At 37.9% G+C, this 19,469-nt stretch overlaps 1 long non-coding RNA gene across 2 annotated transcripts; it reads left to right on the top strand.

Moving 5' to 3' along the window:
• The first annotated feature begins 783 nt into the window (after positions 1 to 783).
• Positions 784 to 19,136, top strand: LOC132682013 (uncharacterized). Of its 2 annotated transcripts, XR_014137798.1 has the most exons (5): positions 784 to 886; positions 6,022 to 6,180; positions 17,237 to 17,449; positions 18,675 to 18,716; positions 18,887 to 19,136. It is a non-coding gene; the product is annotated as an uncharacterized LOC132682013 (long non-coding RNA). The 2 variants fall into 2 exon arrangements; XR_009611403.3 differs by lacking the exon at positions 18,675 to 18,716.
• Positions 19,137 to 19,469: the final 333 nt, after the last annotated feature.

The raw sequence follows: 19,469 nt of genomic DNA, 5'->3' as shown, positions 1-19,469 counted from the left end.
TGTTAGCAATGAACTTAACTCAGACTGGGTTTTATTCCTTTGATCTATTGCTTCATGAAATCTAGCTCTTCCTTTCTTTTCATGTATGGTAAATGCTTACCATTCTGCTTTTTATCCTCTGACCTAAGCTAATTAGTTTCCTTCACCGTCATAACACTATGATAACTCTTATTTCTACCACTCCTCTTTAGAATGATACAAGTATAATGAAGAGTCCTGTGAATTACATTTTAACTGTATAACCACATAAAATGTGAAACTTTTTGAGAAGTGAGTCAAACACATTATGCATGCGATGTGACAGATCTCATCTGTTTCTCATCTTAAAGCTCCTTAGATCTTCTTAGGGACAACATCTTCAACCTATAAAATGATATTTTGAGGAGAGCAGACATTTCAGTGAGTCTAAATTTAAAGTTAGAGGATTATCTCCAAGGTTGATCTATTGGAATTACTTATCTGGACCGAAGTAATTCAAGTAATTCAGGTGTAGTGAAACACTTCTAATTTTAAATTCAGAAGCATTAAGGAGGGAGTTGGATTATTGGCTGTAGCACTTAGTTGATCCTCTTCCTTATCATCCTTGACTTTTAAAGCCTGGCCTTTTTTAAATGTTCTTCAGAAATCTGTGTGCTCACAGCATTTGATTCATTAATTTTGAAAGACTATTATAAAGGCCTTTTAAGTGATAAGTTCAGAGATACCTAAAAACCCAAGTGTGACCATACACAATTAAAAGAAAGAACTCTGTAAAAGTGTCATGATGAATCAGAAGTTCCAAAGTGAATCTTGGGTGAAAGGAGACTGATCATAGTTTACACGCAAGTCATTTTTTTTTTTTTTTCCAAAGTCTGAATCTTCACTAAATGGATCCTTGGCATTGAAGGTGGGCAGAGGATAAAGAACTTCCTTTGTGTCCATATGCCATAATTGTTTTTACTGTATGCATTTGTAAGCCCTTATCTTCTATACTTTTATAAGCCCTTTATTTTTGTTATTATCAAGTGCTAGAAAGGGATAAAGAGAAAACAGATTTTATAGATATCAAGCTAAATGTCTAAGTAAAGCAGGTACCTAATTTTATCACAGAAGCCTAGGCATAAACTAAATTAATTTTCAAGACATTGTTCTTTCTTCCTTCCCTTCCTTCCTTCCCCTCTTGAAAGATATAATATTTTTCAAGAGTAGTAATGAAATTGCTGCTATTAAAATCTCAGTTTTCATCCAATACTCCCTATTGTAGTGTATATATATTTATAATATATATATCTACAGATGAACACACATATGTAATACGTAATTATATATTATGATCTGCACAAAATACTGTTTCAGATTAAGAACTGTTTATAAGATGAGCTTCTAGTTGCTTAACTAAATTGTATTCCAGCATTGATCTGAACCATTTTCAACTAAGTAGCAATAATGGTTTTATATATTTCAATCTTTTATCACCAAAGATGTCATTTATTTGACTTTATTTTCCAATTATATATAGCTTTTTTGCCATCATGCTGGCACAGCAGAGGTAAAAATCTGCATCACTATGTTGTTTCAAATTTAAACAGTTTTTCCACTCAGCTGGACGGAAACAAACCAGTAACTACTACTCGATCTGGGCCTTGAGACAGAATTAGAATTATTCCAGGGAGAGGAGAGAGAAAGGTAAAGGGCCTTTAAGACTGGGGAAGAGTGTGCAAAAACAGAGAAGGGACAGGGATGGCTATGAAAATTGGACGGCAGTGAGGCGAGAGCCCTGCTGTGAGCAGGGGTAGGGGAGCGGGTATTGGACAAGTTGGGAGATACTCTGCATACATACGCAGGGCCCCCATCAGAGAGAAGTTGAATAGTCAGGCTGAGAAATGGTTAGGTTACTGCATTAAGAGCAAATATCTCTAGGCAAAGAGGAAAGAACAAAGACTTAGAGAAGATCAACAAGAAAAAAAAAAAAAAAGAAGAAACAATTGCCAAGTCTCAGAAGACAAGAAAGAAAAATGGCTAAACACAAAGGAACACAAAGCACATGTTAGAAAAGTGAAGACACACAGGGATTTCACCCTACATGATACAGTTCTGCCATTCACTGCAGGCAAGGCGAATTGACCGTAACATGTTTTTCCTCCAGAAAAACCTGATCAGCCCCACAATCATTTACAAGCCAGGACTGCAGGAACTTCTTATCCATCGTTACCAGCAGATTAGATGAAACCTATCTGCTCTCTTAGAAAGAATATATAAGAGTGAAAGAGGAATTCTAGATAGAAGTCACTAGAGTTATCATTTTTACTTTCAATCATGTAGACAAATAATTTTACTCTTTTTTTTTCCTGGATGGATAGTTCATTGCTTGCACAGTGGTGGGAGACTGTCTGCATACACAGAGTTTATGAAGCTATATCTCTCAAATTATGATCTGCAGATCACCTCCGGCAAAATCTCTGGATTCTAGAACCTCTGGATTCTTCTGTTAAGGAATGCTGAATGAAAATCCAGGGCAGGGAACAAAGAAGCTGTATTTTCAGCAAGTACCTTGCACGAATCTGTTGCACACCAAAGTTTGAAATACATGAGTTTAAGGAGCATTCATCTGGGTAACTTTCCTATCAGCACTCAAACAGCAAATGCTGACAGAGCCAACCTGGTGAAGTTACTTTTCCTTAATGATACTTAAGTTTCTTTTAATTCACAGCTATAGGAAGGCATCAAACACACTAGCGGAGATAAACACACTAGCGGAGATAAAAGTTTACAGTAATTGTGTTTGCTAAACAAACACAGTATACATGCTTGCACAAAACTAAAATAATATGTTGATATAACTATATTTGTTTTCTGATGTTAAGTACCAATGATTTAGACTAGGAGGGTGAAAACTCCAGCAGCTATGATTAGGGTATGCATCCTGAGTGGATTCTCTTTCACTTTTAGCCTGCTGGTTGTCACATCACTGTGTTAGTCTTATTCCTTCTGCTTATGTGTTCTATAACCCAAATGGAGTGCTGCCCGTTGTAAATTCCTAATAAAGACTTGCTAAATTAAATTGTGCTTGATTTTCCCCTCTGGTGATGCAAAACAAAGGAACATGCCATCCAGAGTTGTGAAGGAAGGAAAATAGCTTTTCACAGGTAGCTAGACTCAAGCCATATCTTATTTAACATCATATTCAGAGCTACTGATAGTCCAGCTAAATCAAAATTTAAAGCCATCCCCCACCTTATTTTCCTTCACTTTTCCCTTATATGTGCTTTTTACCTTTTCTGCCTTTGCTTACACTCTATGACTTCTGCCTGAAATGCCCTTATCCCCCACCCCATAACCTATCCCTTCCTCCTGTTTGCCTGTCTAGATGAAATATTTTCAATCCATGACTGTCCACAATGTGTTACCATTTCCCTCTCATGGCAGTAAAATATACCTTATTTTTCTCATGTTTATGGAGGTATAATTTCTTGTTTATATAAATGTCTCCAAAGGCAGATTCTCTTTGCTTCCCCCTTTGAGCACCTAGGTGTACACAGTAGGTGCTCAATTATACTTACTAAAATTAACAAATTAATATCTAGTTAAGAAAGCCAGCTCTGGGAGGACTGCGTAAGGACAGATTCCTTTTTGCATCATTGGCACTGTAAAATTGCTAGAAAAAGTTTGCTCTGACTTGGATGTAGAACCACTCTATCAGTCCTGAAATAGAACTATCTTACACTTACAAAACACTAATGGATGTTTTTGAGATTTTCATTTGTGCATAGTACCACGGTTACCAGGTAAACACACAAAGTGTGGAGAGAAATTCAATTATTTCTTTGTGACTCACTGACATTCCACCTAAGTGAACTCTTGTCAATTTGTTTTAATTATTCTTTCTGGAAGTTTTAGAGACAGTTAAGAAAAGGAGTTATAATGCCTAGAAGTCTATAAAAATAAAAAAAAATTAACAGTGGACTATAAGATTTTATGACAAGGATGGAACATGAGATAGGAAGGACATGCTATGTATTTAAATGCATTTGAATCCACTGTCAGAGCCCCTGCATGAGATACACTCAGTGTATGGATAGGCATTAAAATGAGTGAGAGACTGAAGTTCAGTGAAGCTCAACCAAGCATTCCAAATGACTCTGGGAAAGAAAAAAATAAGCCCAGAACTTTGAATACTTCTTTGAAAACATAAATTTTGAAAGAATACATTTCTGAGAATATTTCAATCTTATGTCTAATATATTATCCTGAAGAATAGTCTCCTCTCTTGCCTAAAAGCCAAAGACTAAATAGTAATTTATTCCCTGAGGTAGTGGATGTTGAGGCTTTGTATTATGGGACTAAAATTTACCAGAGATAAAATAGAGTTATTCACTAGAATTTTTTTCTCAGGATCTGTTCTATTATACACTACCCTATCCCCCTAATTCATATTATGACACTGAAAAATACCAGGTCGTCAAACTTAGCTATAAATTACTTCACACCCATAGAAGCATAGGCATTCCAGAAAGTAAATTAATTTTTCACTTTTAGTTTCAGATTACTGACTTTTGGTAAAAGGGTTATGCTAATTTTTCTGGTCGAGTGTCAATTGATGAGTCCCATAGGGCACAGTTAAAATGCTACAAAGATCACTTTTCTTTATCAAATATCTTTAGGCAATTGTGAAACCAAATGAATAGATTTATCCTACCCCACCCCCAAAACAATGGGAAAAAAAAGAGAAAACGAAAATCTTCAAAAATTTTTACCTAATTACTGCATAATAGCTGTATGACTATATATTTAGCCTCTATTTTATTTTGGGTATGTTTTATTGAAATATGCAAAACATTAAGCAATTTTAAACCTGTACAAAAGTAATATAATAAAATGGAAGCTATCCTTTCATGTCACCCTTTGGAAAGGAAGTTAGGAAGCTGTTATACATATTTTCTCTGAATCTGCCTTGAAATATGCATAAATTCACATGACATTTTGGTAAATGTATTTCCCTAAGAAGATTCCATGCATTTCAGGAAGTGTATAATTTGGCAATTACTAAAGAAATTATTCATTTCTCATGTATAAAAAATAAATAGTTGCATTAAATACATGTAACCTGTCAGAATATGACTTATGGTTGCCTCCAGCAATAGCAATGTATGTGCTCTGCTCATTCAATTTAATAATACATTTTCAATAATAAATAAATTAGGTCATAAATTTGTGTTATGTGCTGGAACCTAGAAATAACTCTCCTCTCCCTCCCCTCTTTCCCTCACCACCTCCCCATAATTTCTCTCTCATCTCTCTACATCTTTCTCTCTCTCTCTCTCTCTCTCTCTCTCTAACACCCAGTACTCCACAGGTAAATGTCTTTTGAAAAAAGTAAAACAAGTATTATGCCAACAGAAAAATAAATAGTCCAAAAGGAAAATGGGCAATAATGAATATGATCAATAATTCTTAAGAACTCTTCCTTATAATTTTATTGACTTTTACATCTCTAACCCTCTTTTATACTAATAGATCCCTCTGAGGATCTAGAACATTCCTTCAACAATTCAGCATCAGTGGAAATCAAGGTCTATTGAGGTCACATGATTGCACAGTCCATAGCAAGTAGTAATTCCTGTTTGGTGAATAAGGCTGTTGGTGTTAAAAAGCAGAAGAAACCTTTGGTGGGGAAAAGGCTACAGCTACCAAGAAACCAGCCACTGAGAAGAAGCCTACAGAAAAGAAACCCACCACAGAAGAAAAGTAGCCACTGAATAAACTTAAATTTGTTTATTCCATAAATGTCAATCATTTTGAACAGCTAGTTTTGAATAAAGCCCTGATCAAAGGCAGCGAGAAACATGAAATAAAAGGAAGTAGTAATTAGCAGCATATTTAGTTTGAGGATAGTTTTCTTGACTTCAGTTCCATATTCTTTCTATGGAACAAATAAGTAGATAATATTGGGATGCTAATTCTCTCATTTAATTGAGCTAGCTTCATGGCTTGTCCTTTATATATTGTTTTAAATTCTTTTTCTTTGCTTCTTTCCTAATACAGAAATTTCAGCAGTGAAAAGGGGTGCTCTTGCTTTGGTCTCAAAGACACAGCTGTGTCTCATGGGTTAAACTGCACCTGGTGTTAAATGCCAAGGTGATGTATGAAAAGGGAGTAACAGAAAATTAAGACCCAGAGGCTAAGAAAACAGGACCAATGCAGGTAATACTACAGATTTTTTTTTTTTTAAACAATGAAGCAGGACAAGCAAAGTAAACTCAAATCTTGAAATATACAGTGTAGCTCTTAGCTGAGAGTTTTTATATATATATTTTTTAAGTTTATTTATTTTTGAGAGAGAGAGAGAGAGAGAGAGAGAGAGAGAGAGAGAGAGCATGAATGGGGGAGGGGCAGAGAGAAAGGGAGAGAGAATCCCAAGCACGCTCCACGCTGTCAGCACAGAGCCTGTCGCAGGGCTCAAACTCACAAACCTTGAGATCATGACCTGAATCAAACCCAAGAGTCACACGTTTAACTGGCTGCACCATCCAGGCACCCCTGAGATTTTTTTTAAGTAGGGGTTAAAACTTGACATTTTTTGTAAATTACAAGCATGGGGTGTGTAAAGGGAGTGGGGATAGGGACCTGCTATGGTCAGTGGTTGCAAGTTTCATGTGTTCTTAAGGTGAAATCATCATTGCTAAGGTCTTTAGGCTATAAATGTACTTGTTTATAAAGGAAGTATTTGGGATTTTGTAAGGTGCATGGTAGTTTATGAAGGGCACAGCATAATAAAAACAGCATAAGTTAGAATTAGATAAATAGGAGCCTTAACCCCAGCTTTACCAATGATTAGCTATGCGTTCTCAGAAAGCTGAGATTCAAATTTTCAACTAGTAACATGATGAAGAGTTGTTATAATATTTAAATAAAATAAAGCATGCAGGTGCTAACTAAATATTTACTGAGTATTCTTATCTTGTTCCTTGCAGATCCAACCTTGCTTCTCTACCTTGCACTTCATTGATACTCTATTGACACTGTTGAATTACTCTTGTTTTCTGGTATATTTTGGATTCAGACAATGAAAGTTATCCACAGGAGAAGGGAAAGTGAGAGAAAAAATTGACATACGATTTCATTCCTCAGGTCTCTTCCTATGAGGTTGGTGGGGACCACCTTTCTGTACCAAAGGAGGACCAGGATGTCCCTGTAGATGTCCCTCTCCCACCCCATGGTTTCCACTCCTGCTGGGTTCTGCTAAATAAATCCTCCTTCACCTAACCCATTCAGACCTAGGGTAATAGTGCCTTTCCTGCTATGATTATCTCCAGAGTGTCACATCATTACTTGTTGACTTCCTTCAAACCCCTCACACCTTTGCAAATAGTCCTTTTATTAAACTCTCGTCAAACGCCCCTTTTTGATATGCCATCTGTTCTCCAGCCAGGACACCAGTGGAATAGTTATTATCATTATTATCATTATTACAGAGTGGTCTCTCTGAATGCCATGCCAACTGCTCTTATGAAGGCGATTCATAGTAACTGCCTTGATAATTGTGACAGCTAACAAGTGACACATGGAAATGCAGAACTGTCAATCTTGTGATTAATTATCCAAAGTGTCAGACATCATAAAGGGACTCAAAAGTGTTCATGTCTATTGAAAAGTGAACTAATTTACTAATTATATATATGTACATTTGGTTGTATATTGTTGAAAATTGCACAAACGTGTATCTATCAAATTATATAATTGTAAATATAAAACTAAGACAAAAATAGGTTTTATCTTTTGCATTATGAGAATTATGAAATATATGTCTTCCAGAGAGTGGCTGGGATGGGGACTGGTGAGAGAGAGGCCTCTGCCTTCAGTTCTGGGGAGGCAGGACACAGTGATCACAGCTGTGAACTAGCTTGTCCTGCCCTGACAGGTGGCTCTTACTCCAAAGGCGGACACCCTGTGGGGATTGGTTTCACTGGGATAAACAGCAGCAAGCAAAGTCTATTCCACTGCATGAAAAAAAATAAAAGATCTTAAAGATTGGGCTTAATGAATTTAAAATATTGGCAAAAGATGGGGCACCTGGGTGGCTCAATCGGTAAGCATACGACCTCAGCTCACATCATGATCTCACAGTTCATGAGTTCCAGCCACCTGTTGGGCTCTGTGCTGACAGCTCAGAACCTGGAGCATCAGAGTCTGTGTCTCTGCCCCTCCCCTGCTTGCGCACATACTCTCTCTCTCAAAAATAAACATTTAAAGAAAAATTTAATATATATATCCAAAAGATACAAAATAGAATAAATATATTTATATTATATACATATATAATATACATATACATATTAATATATGTCATATATATTAACATATATATATTAATATATATGCAAAAGATGCAAAATAGAATAGGACCAAAACAGGTTTTTAATTTAGAATGCTACAAACCACATCAGTTAAATAATTTTAGTAGCCTAACTTTTAGAAATCACACACTGGCTGACACTTTTCAGTCACTTCCTCTGAAGCAATTTAATACATATCAGAGAATATCAGCTTATTCACTTCTACAAAGCCAGAGCAAAATAAATTAGGGGAGAGATACTCCTCCTAGTAAATACTGAGAAGATGAGCATTCATTTTCTGGATGTTTCCTATCAGTGAGATTTCCAATAACCCATAGTTTCAGGCAATTCGCTCCTTCTACCTCATTTGGTTGACCCAGGCATTGGGATTGATTGCCACAGGTTTATTATAGCTACAACTAATGGCTTGTAGATTCTTTTATAATCAAACCTTGCTTGAAATGTCTATTAAAGTTTGCCCCAGGAATCAGAATGTCAGAGTACCTGGGACAAATGACTTTCTCCAAGTCAGGTGTAAAAACACTTCCTAACAAGGTAGCATAGCAGTTGTTTATTTTAGAACTTATGAAAATTAAGAAAAACAAACCAAAACTGAAAAATGTTTATTAGTGTTTTAAATAATAAGTAATAAGGAAGATTTGGGGACATCTCTAGAGGTAAAATGTATTTTACTGGCCATTGGGAACACAATGGAGAATATAAACTAAGGACATGTTGCTGCTTTTCACTTAGAATGTTGGCTGTGGTTTTGCCATCAATGCACACAGACAGCAGAGATATCAGTCTAACAATCTTAAACTTCATTCAAATGTGGACCTTTTAAAATCATTTGAACTTTGTGTTTTTTTTAAGAATGAACATCTTATGGCTTCAAATACCAAGGGTGAAGACAATAAATTGAACCCAATTATCTGGGTCTTATCATGGAGCCAGAATTTGTTCTCTGATGATATTTTTAAATAATTATTTCTTTGTTGTGCCTATAATTTGTTTCTTATAACTTGCACTGACATAATTACTTCAAAATGTATAAAAACTAATTTATTTTCCCAAGACATAAGTTGAATATATCTTAATGCATAGTAAAAGCAATTATATAAGTGAAGTCTTTGTACTTTTTAAACAGGAATAAAAAGGAAAGGAATACCAAAAAGTCTCAAACTGACTGTTGAGCAGGGAGAATTACATAAGGATGAGAAATTCAATTTGGAAAATATTTACTGATATAGAACCTAACACGTGGTTATTATTGAGGGTGATGATGTACTTGTCCAACTTAACATGTAATTATAATTGACTTACCAACAGAAAATTGTAACAAATTCTCATCTCTGTGCACAGAGAGTCTGAAACCTACTTCTTAGGTTTAATTCAGGAGATTTCATTAATATAGTTAACATAACCAAATATTTTGACACATACGTATTTAAAACTACCATATATTCAAGTATATCTCATTAGATTTTTGTGTATCTAAGAGTATTTGGAAAAAATTACAGTGTGAATATAATTAAAATCTTAAACTAAGAAATAATGACATCACAAGAGAACTAAGATCAAAATGTTGAACCATATTGTTCATGGCTTAACATCCTACATCCAAATATTTCTCAATGTGTCTGGTGCTTTGACTAGTGCCTTAAAAAGCTAGTTTGCATAAATATTCAAGAGTTACAAGAAGAGCATTTCTTTACCTCAAAAGGTCTCATACTTACACTTAAAGGATTATCTCTTTGATTAAACTCAAACTAGAGATCAATGCAAAGAAAGAATTAAAAGCTCCCAAGCTTTCAGAATGTTTTGAATATGGGTAAATGCATGAAGCAGGAAGAAGCAGGACAGTTACATTAATTATAAACAAAGGTGCAGCTTTATTCCTGTGACTGTACAAAATCGTAGTATTTTCAGAAGGGGATATTAAAAAACTGAAATTATGAAAGCTTTACTGTAACAACCAGTCTTTATCCTACAATGACATGTTTTCTACTTAGTTGTATTTCTGCTTGCACACTTGATTTTATTTGATCATTCTGACATGAAAACACCATTCCATCTTAGGGTTGTCTGGGTGACTTAGTTGAGTGCCTGACTCTTGATTTTGGCTCAGGTCATGATCTCAGGGTCATGAGATCAAGCCTTGGATCCACTCCACACTAGGCATGGAGTCTGCTTAAGATTCTCTCTCTCTCTCTTTCTCTCTCCCTCTCCCCCTTTCCTCCACTAGCATGTGTGGTCTCTCTCTCTTTCTCAAAAGACAAAAATAAAACAAACACAAAAATCCCTGCATCTTAGTAAAATATATATATTTCCTGTTATCTTGTAGTCATTTGTTATTTTAGTCTTGATGGGTTTAAGATTTTATTTGATTAGATTTGTTTTTTGATAACTTGCCATCTGTGATTATTTGAAATCAATGTGAAAATGAAAGTATGAAAGTGATTGTTGTTGTTGTTAATTGTTTTTAGTCCCTGCTCATGCCTTAGTGCCATTTTTGGAAGAGTAACTGGGGCAACAGAAAAGAAAATGAGGAACAAATATAATATGAATAATACATGGTTATCAAATGTCTTTATACATCAAAATTCATTTGTTTAATCAATATAAAATTACATTACCAAATTGTATTTAGTTATGAGCATATGGTAAAAATTAGCAATAGTTTTTTAATAAATGTTTTGAATTGCCTGAGGCTGCTTTGATCTTCAAAACTATCATGGTCATCTTTTTTTTTTTATTTTTTTTATTTATTTATTTTTTTTTTTTTAAATTTTTTTTTTTCAACGTTTATTTATTTTTGGGACAGAGAGAGACAGAGCATGAACGGGGGAGGGACAGAGAGAGAGGGAGACAGAATCGGAAACAGGCTCCAGGCTCTGAGCCATCAGCCCAGAGCCTGACGCGGGGCTCGAACTCACGGACCGTGAGATCGTGACCTGGCTGAAGTCGGACGCTTAACCGACTGCGCCACCCAGGCGCCCCTCATGGTCATCTTTAATAGGTGTTCTGAAGTTCATGTGATTGATTTCCTAACGCTCATTGTGTACCCATAAATCTTACATTCCTTTCTAGGAGGAGAATAGAGAACCCTTGCACATCACAGAACAGGAATCAGACCTCTTGCACAAACCTTTCAAGTACTTAAAGCTGTAAATAGGCACCACTAAATCTACATTGATTCAGGAAATGGTTCAGGCCACTGCACCCCCTCACTGATCAATGACCCCCTGTCCCTTTAAAAACCTCTTGGCTAGGCAGAAAGCACAGAGTTGGCTTTTGGACAAGAATCTGCCTTCTCCCCAGGTGGCCCAGGCTGCTGAATAAAGCTCATACTCCTTTCCAATCAACAGTCATCCCCTGACAAATGGCCTTTTGAGCAATGGGCAGCCGAACTTGGGATTTGGTAACAACTTTTGGGAAGCCAACTAGGAGCCAATGCTCCTGTGGCATCCAGCTCCCCCTGGGAACTCCAAAGCAGTGCAGTTGTCTAGGGCAGCACTCCAGGGCTTACTTGTTCATTTCCTGAGCTAGTAACTTGAATTACTGGAGGGGGTTAGCTGCTCAGGTTTAGTTGGTTTCAGGGAGAGAATCTGAAGAATCTGTCCCTGCAACTGCAGAGGCTTCTTTTGTCTTGGGGAAATTCCGTGTTGATTCCTAACACTTGCTCTTTGACTTGAATGGAAAGGGAAAGAGCATCTGGGGCAAGCTAACAAGCTTTTGGACTGGGTAGGTTTGTTGAAAGTGCACATCAACATGGTTTCTCTTTTGTGAAGAGCTAGGAACTTTTGTTTTCATTGTCTGTGCTTTCCCATTCTGGAAGTGGCACAACAGTTGGGAGAAACTAAGAATTTGAATAATGGTCAATTGGTCAATTCCTTTGTGATTTGGGGCAGCTATGTCTTTGGTGTGTGTGTGTGTGTGTGTGTGTGTGTATCATCTTTGGTGTAATGGGGGTTCTATCTCTATCCCGCCGACATTGAGCCAAATTTTGAATAAAAGGAAGGAGTATAGTCAGGAATCTACGACTAAGCAAAAGCTGATTTTCTATTCTAATACTGCCTGACCAATGTACTTTCTAGAAGCAGATGAGAGATGGCCCCTAAATGGATCTTTAAACCATTACACCATTTTACAACTAGGGATATTTTGTCAAAGAGCAAGAAAGGATAATTAGATACCCTATGTTCAGGCTGCTTGTCTTTACATAGTAAAGATGCTGCCCAGGAAAAAAAAGTGAATTAATGGTGCAGAGACAAGGGGAAAAACCAAATTTTTTTCCTGATGATGCTGTATAGAATATAGGAATATAGAAATGAAAAATAGAAGGGATAGGAAGAATATGTGGCAAATCTAACCCCACTGCCCCCTCTGCAGGAGCTCTTACCTCCACCTTCTCCTCCTCACCATTCTAAGGGGTGGAACAAAGGAATCCTGGAACAGTCTCTTCCTTTAAGACCTGGCAGGGCACCCAATTTGGACAGGAAGTACCCCACTATGGGTAGTGGGCAATATCCTTAAGGCAATACCCAGTTGAGGGCATTGGTGCTCAAGGACAGCCTCTCAGATGTTATTGGACATATATTCCTTTTACAACTTCAGACTTCATGAGTTATAAAAATGCCAATCCCCCCTTATAGTGAGACCCCCCCAAAAAAATGGTAGAACTCTTTTTGAGCACTTTTGCAGCTCATCAGGTCAGCTTGGGCAGATATCCAAGCTTCAGTGAATACCCTATTAACTTCGGATGAAAGATGAAAGATGGCTAGTATTAGTCAATGAAATGAGGAAGCCCAGCACCCCCATCATGAGGATCCAGCCCAGACCCCGCACCTGCCTTCGCATTAGTTGAGCCCAATTGGGACCCAAACCAAGGGGGTTTGCCTGGACCTGAGCATTATCAGCAGTACATCTTGGCAGGTTTAAGTAAAGGTCTCCCAAGCAGTGCAGTTTCAGTAAGATTCAAGAATTGAGAGATGCAACAGAAAGTCTGGCTTGGTTAGAAAAGATTTACCTAATTTATCAGAAATGTACAGATATATCATCAGAGGCCCCAGAAAATATCCACATGGTAAACATGACATTCATAGGGCACAGCATGCCTGATCTAAGGAGAAAGCTCCAAAAGGAGAAAAAGGTAGTAGGAATGGAACCATCACAGCTAGTTGATGTAGCCTATGAAGTATTTATTGCATGAGAAGTAAAAGGGCTCACCAGGCCGCAGTCAATGGAAAGTGTGGAAGGCAGGGATGGGAAAAAGAAAAGTAAGTGACCTCTAGGAAGTAAGAAAGGAGCTATTGGTCAGAATCAGTGCCACTACTGCAAAAAGGGAGGGCACAGAAAGGGGATTGCCTGAAATTGAAAGGAAAACAAAGGCAGGGAGGAGGGACAAGGTATAAATAAATGGTGATGGAAGGAGAGGAAGATGACAAATGAAGAGGCTCCCTACCATCTCGCTGATTCAGTTACCATTTCCCCACAGGAGCCCTGGGTACAATTTCCACTGAGGAATCAGCTGATGGACTTCTTAGTGGACACAGGGGCCATGTACAGCATCTTGAATACTAAATTGATACAAAACACCCAGAAGGCAGTCTCTGTAGTTGAGGGTCTCAGGTCAAGAACAACAAAGACCTTTCCTACAATGACTAGAATGCAAGTTTGGTGATTTTTCTTCGAGACATCATTTTCCTTATATGCCAGAATGTCTGATCTTACTGGGCAATTCTTGATTTGTAAACTAAACGCTCAGGTAACTCTCTCCAAAGAAACAAGCACCTACAAATAAAGGTACCTCCGGGTAAAGTGCTCCCATTACAAGCTGTTCTAACTCAGGTTAAGACACCAGAAGCAGACCCATTCCCTCCTGAAATCAATAAACAAGTAAAGTGATTTGGGCAGATAGAGTGGTAGGGAGGGCAAAAGATGTGACACCTGTATGAACAGACTTGAAAGAGGAGATTTACCATCCCTAGGAAAAGGCAGTACCCTTTAAAAAAAGGAAGTTCTAGAAGATATACAGGCCAACTTGCAGAAGTTCTTGAAATATGGCTTAATTTGAGCTTGAAGGCCATACGATAAATACAACCATTCTTCCAAAAGAAAAATACTCATGAGTACCATTTTGTACAAGATCTATGGGCCATTAATTAAGCCATACAAGACATACCTGACTTTGTCCAATCCATACACACTAACTGTAATAGTTGGTGATTATGAATGGTTGATTGTACTAGATCTAAAGGAAGCCTATTTCTGAATTCCAACAGAGAAGGCCCAACTGTTGTTTGCTTTTGAATGCCAGAACCCTTAGAAATCAGAACCACCTCCTGAAACTATTGGATGGTGTTACCATAAGGATTTAAAAATCACCCCTGCCCCACTATTTTTGGTGAAGTCTTAGCAAAGGATTTGAGGATGATAAAATTAGCTGATGGGATTTTATTACATGTATATCATTTGTTAGTTGATACCCCCACTTATGAAGTTTGTCTAGACAATACTATTCTGGTTTTAAATCATTTGGCAGACTGCAAATATAAAATGCATACAAGGCCCAAATTTGTAAATAAGAGATTGTTTATCTTGGCTTTCAGCTGTGTCAGGGACAATGTATCCTCACTGATGGGGTGGGGGGTGGGGGGGAAGAAACAGTTTTAGCTCTACAAACCCCCAGAAATCAGTGACAACTCTATGAGTTTGGGGGAATCGCTGGTTTCTGTCAGATCTGAATTTCAAATTATGGTTTGATAGTCGAGCTTTATGTGAAGCTCTAAGAGAATTGGATTCAGACCCTTGAACTGGACTATGGAATATCAATTGGCATTTGAGACAATAAAGGAAAAATTGGCAAATGCCCCAGTTCTAGGATTACCAAACCCTAGAAAGCCCTTTAAGCTATACATACATGAAAGGCAAGGTCACAGATTAGGGGTCCTCATACACATTCTTGAGGATAGTCCACAGCCAGTGGCCTATTTCTCTGAGCGATTAGAACCCACGGCCAAAGGATAGCTCCCCTGTTGGAGGGCTGTTGCAGCTATTTGTGACATACTACAGGAGGCAGAAATGTTAACGCTTGGGCAAGAGATACTGGTGTATGCGCCTTACCAAATATTAACCCTTTTAGAACAGAAACAGGATATTGGCTAATAGCTACAAGAATGAGTGGATAGCAAGCTATATTGTTAGACAATCCAAATGTGACTTTATAGCAACAACAGCATTGAATCCAGCAACTTTGCCACCTGATAACTTGAACACTACCTCAAGTAAGAATGAATGTGTTAAGATCATTGATGCAGTATATTCTAGCCAGTCAGACCTCCTCCATCAACCACTGCCGGCACCAGATTATGGGTTATTTACAGATGGTAATAGTGTCATGGACAATGGCAAGCAATGATCTGGATATGTAGTGGTCACACTGGTTCAGATAATAAAAGCACATGCTTTTCCCCCAACTACCTCCTCACAAAAGACAGAACTGATTGTTCTAACATGGGCCCTGGAGTTATCACAAGTGGAAAAGGTAAATATTTATACCGACTCAAAATATGCTTTTGTGATAACTCATGCACACCAGATAATTTGGAAAGAGAGGAGTTTATTGATCTTCCCCAACAATGACATTAAATATTCCCAAGAAATCCTGTGATTATTAGAAGCTATCTATCTTCCTGCTGATATAGTGATTATGCATTACCCAGGGTACCAGAAGGGGGATTCTCAAATAGCAAGAGGTAACTGGTTAGCAGATGCAACAGCCAAAATAGTGGCCAAAAACTCACATTCGAGAGATCCTTGAGTGGATCTCTCTGCCTTTAAACCCCAGTACAGGAAATAAGATGAAGAGAGAACGCACACAAAAATGGGGCTTTACTCAAACAGACCCCACTGCTTCCTGGAAAATAACTCCCATTGGATAATACTATTACCTGAATAGATAGTATTACCTATGCCCTGATAGTGAATCTAGTCCTAAAGCATCTGCATGAAGGATCACACTATGGGAAGGATGCTTTAATGGATTTTATTAGGCCTCATTTGAAGGAGACTTATCTATAGAAAATGGCCCACACAGGCACCCAGAGATGTACTGTACATGCAAAGAATAATCCAAACAATGAGAGACACTTACCAGGTCAAGGGATACAATATAAATTGGAATGTCCTTTTGAGGATTAGCAGATAGGCTTTACCCACATTCCTAGGACTACTTGGAACTGTAAATATTTACTAGTATATGTAGGTATCTTTTTGGGATGGTTTTAAGTGTTTCCCACCTAAACAGAAAAAAGTCCAGATATTGTAAGACTCTTGCTAAAGGAAATTATTCCTAGATTTGGTTTATCCAGCACTATTCAGAGTGATAATTTCTATGTGAGGTGGTATATAAAGTAAATGCTGCTTTACAGATCATCCAGAAATTGCATCCTTCATGGAGACCTCAATCAACAGGAAAAATGGGGGAAAGATGAATCATACATTGAAAAAGACTTTGACTAAAAGCTGTCAAGAAACTAACCTGAAATGGGATAAGATTGTACTGATTTCCCTTCTCTGCATTAGGATTGCCCCCAAAAGTGGGCTAAAATTAAGCCCTTTGAGATTGTATTTGAGAGACCCTTTTAAACCTAGGCTCTAGGGACAGCACCCTTAGACTTAGAAAATGAAAGTAAGATTAAACAGTATGTACAACATTTGAGTCAGGTATTAACTGTTTGCACAAGTTTGTCCTCTCCAGGTCTATGTATGCTTCAGATGAGCCACTTCATCCTTTTAGGCCTGGAGACAGAGTACTATTATAAAAGACCTGTAAAAATCAAGAGCCTGATCAAAATTTGGCTGAGAAATGGATGGGGTGTTATGATGTTTGACTAACCATCATACCTCTCTAAAATTTTCAGGTATCAGCCACAGATACACTATACCAGAATGAGGAGGGTTCTAGCTACAGATGACAAAGAAGCCACTGAAAGTCCCTGCTGGGAAAGCCATCCTATTCAAGATTTAAAAGACCTCTTTAGGAAAGGAAACCTATGACAACTATGTTCATTCTGTGGCCCATATGAATGACGTCTTCTCTCTCCCTAGGTTGGAAAGACAACGCACTCGTACAGGTAACTCCGAATTTGGCTATAGTACATGTTCTACTGATTGCTGGATAGGTCATCCAAAAGCTCAGTGGATGCTGGACCATGGAGACCTCTTGGCCCACCCTATTTATAACACCTGAAGGCAACTGATTTCCAATTACAAAGGCCCAAATACTAATGTATAGGCTTAGAATAGTTAGATTCTTCCAAAATGATCATGAGGCACCCAGTGTGTTATGGTCCCTCCAATTACTGAACTAAAAGAGTTAATCTTCAAAGGACAGAGCAGGCATATATTCCTCAATTAGATATCATGTGAAACCACCTCCCAAAAGGGAGCAACTCCCTACGTGTAAATGATAGTCTGTTTTCTTTCTGGCTATGGACAATATCCATAGCCAAGTTCAGGTGGGCAGGAATTGGATGGAATTAGCTGCTCTATTACTGAGCTGATTCTAAGACCTGAGGAGGTCTCCACATTTTGTCTTTGTGCTCTATTTGGGTTTGTCTTTATTTGCAAATTAGTCGTGGCCACAGACCATATTACAAAGTTTTTTAACCCCAAATGGTGTCGTCTGGCCACCCTGGTGATCCCCTTCTCCCTTCATCCTGCTAACAAAACCAAACATTGAGCCACCTCCCTAAAATTATTTCCCAGACCGACTTGTGATCTTCCAGGCAATATCCCTGATGGGACGAATGTTTCTTTCATTATATGTTGCTGTGGTGGGAGGGCTGCTGCCCAATAACATGTGCTTTGCAGTCTGTCTCAAACTCTCCACCACTGGGGATAATACAACTGCCAAATATTTGGCTAACTCACAGAAATCAGTAGAATCTCTTGCTAAAGTTGTCCTGGATAACCGTATGGCTCCTAACTGAGCAAGAGGGAGTTTGTGTTGTTGTTAATTTGTCTTGCTGCACATATATCAATACCTCCTCAGAGGTAGAAACCGGTATTGATAAAATCAGACAGCAAGCCACTTAGTTACAGCAAACCCTATATTTCTACCTGCTCTGTTCCAGGGAGGATATGACTGGTTCACAAACCTCTTCTCCTAGATACCATCAGGATTTAAGTCCACATTACAAGGCATTCTAAAATTAGGACTCACCCTGATGTTAGCGGTACTATGTGTATACCTAAGACTTAAGCTCACTACATTGTGTATATAAAAAACTTCAATCAAGCCACATCAGCAGTCATAAATTAATGCTTCAAATCCACATTAACATATTCCATCCCAAGGTCCTGAATATACCCTTTATCAACCTGAAGAAGCTACAGAAGGTGAGTCTTCTCCCTCAATACCATAAATATGGAATAAAATTAACAGTGGGGAATTAAGGCCACCTTGATCTTTGTAACTAACATGGTGATCTTTCATATGTGTTCTTAAGTTCATGTGATTGACTTCCTGACCCTCATCGTCTATCTATAAATCTTACATTCCTTTCTAGGAGGAGAACAGAAAGCCCTCATACATCACTGAACAGGAATCAGACCTCTTGCACAAACATCAAGCACCTCTGAAAATAAGCACCACTAAATCTCATGGAATCAGGAAACGTTTCAGGCTACTGCACCCCCTCACTGATCAATGACACTCTGTCCCTTTAAAACCCTCTTGGCTAGGCAGAAACACAGAGTTGGCTTTTGGACAAGAGTCTGCCTTCTCCCCAGCTGGCTGGCCTCCTGAATAAAGCTCATATTCCTTGCCAACCAACAGCCATCTCTTGAGTATTGGCCTTTTGACCAATGGGCAGCCGAACATGGGATTTGGTAACATGCCCTTCTCATAGTTGGAGACCACTGAATTAAAAGTTATCAGAAAAAAAATCCTCTTCTCCTATACCTTCTCAATCTTTATATCTCTTTCTTATATTTATTTGAGAAGCCTTGAATTCTTGAGGACTAAGAAGTCTTCCTTGTTTTCATTTGAATTTTGATACAAATAACTTTGTTCCAAAGAACATCAAAATAGATAGCTTACCAGGGGTGCCTGGATGGCTTAGTCAGTTAAGCATCCAACTTCAGCTCAGG

This window comes from Panthera onca, chromosome A1 (genome assembly GCF_046562875.1).
Source record: "Panthera onca isolate mPanOnc1 chromosome A1, mPanOnc1 haplotype 2, whole genome shotgun sequence".
NCBI lineage: Eukaryota > Metazoa > Chordata > Mammalia > Carnivora > Felidae > Panthera > Panthera onca.
This window is presented reverse-complemented; position numbering and strand designations above follow the sequence as displayed.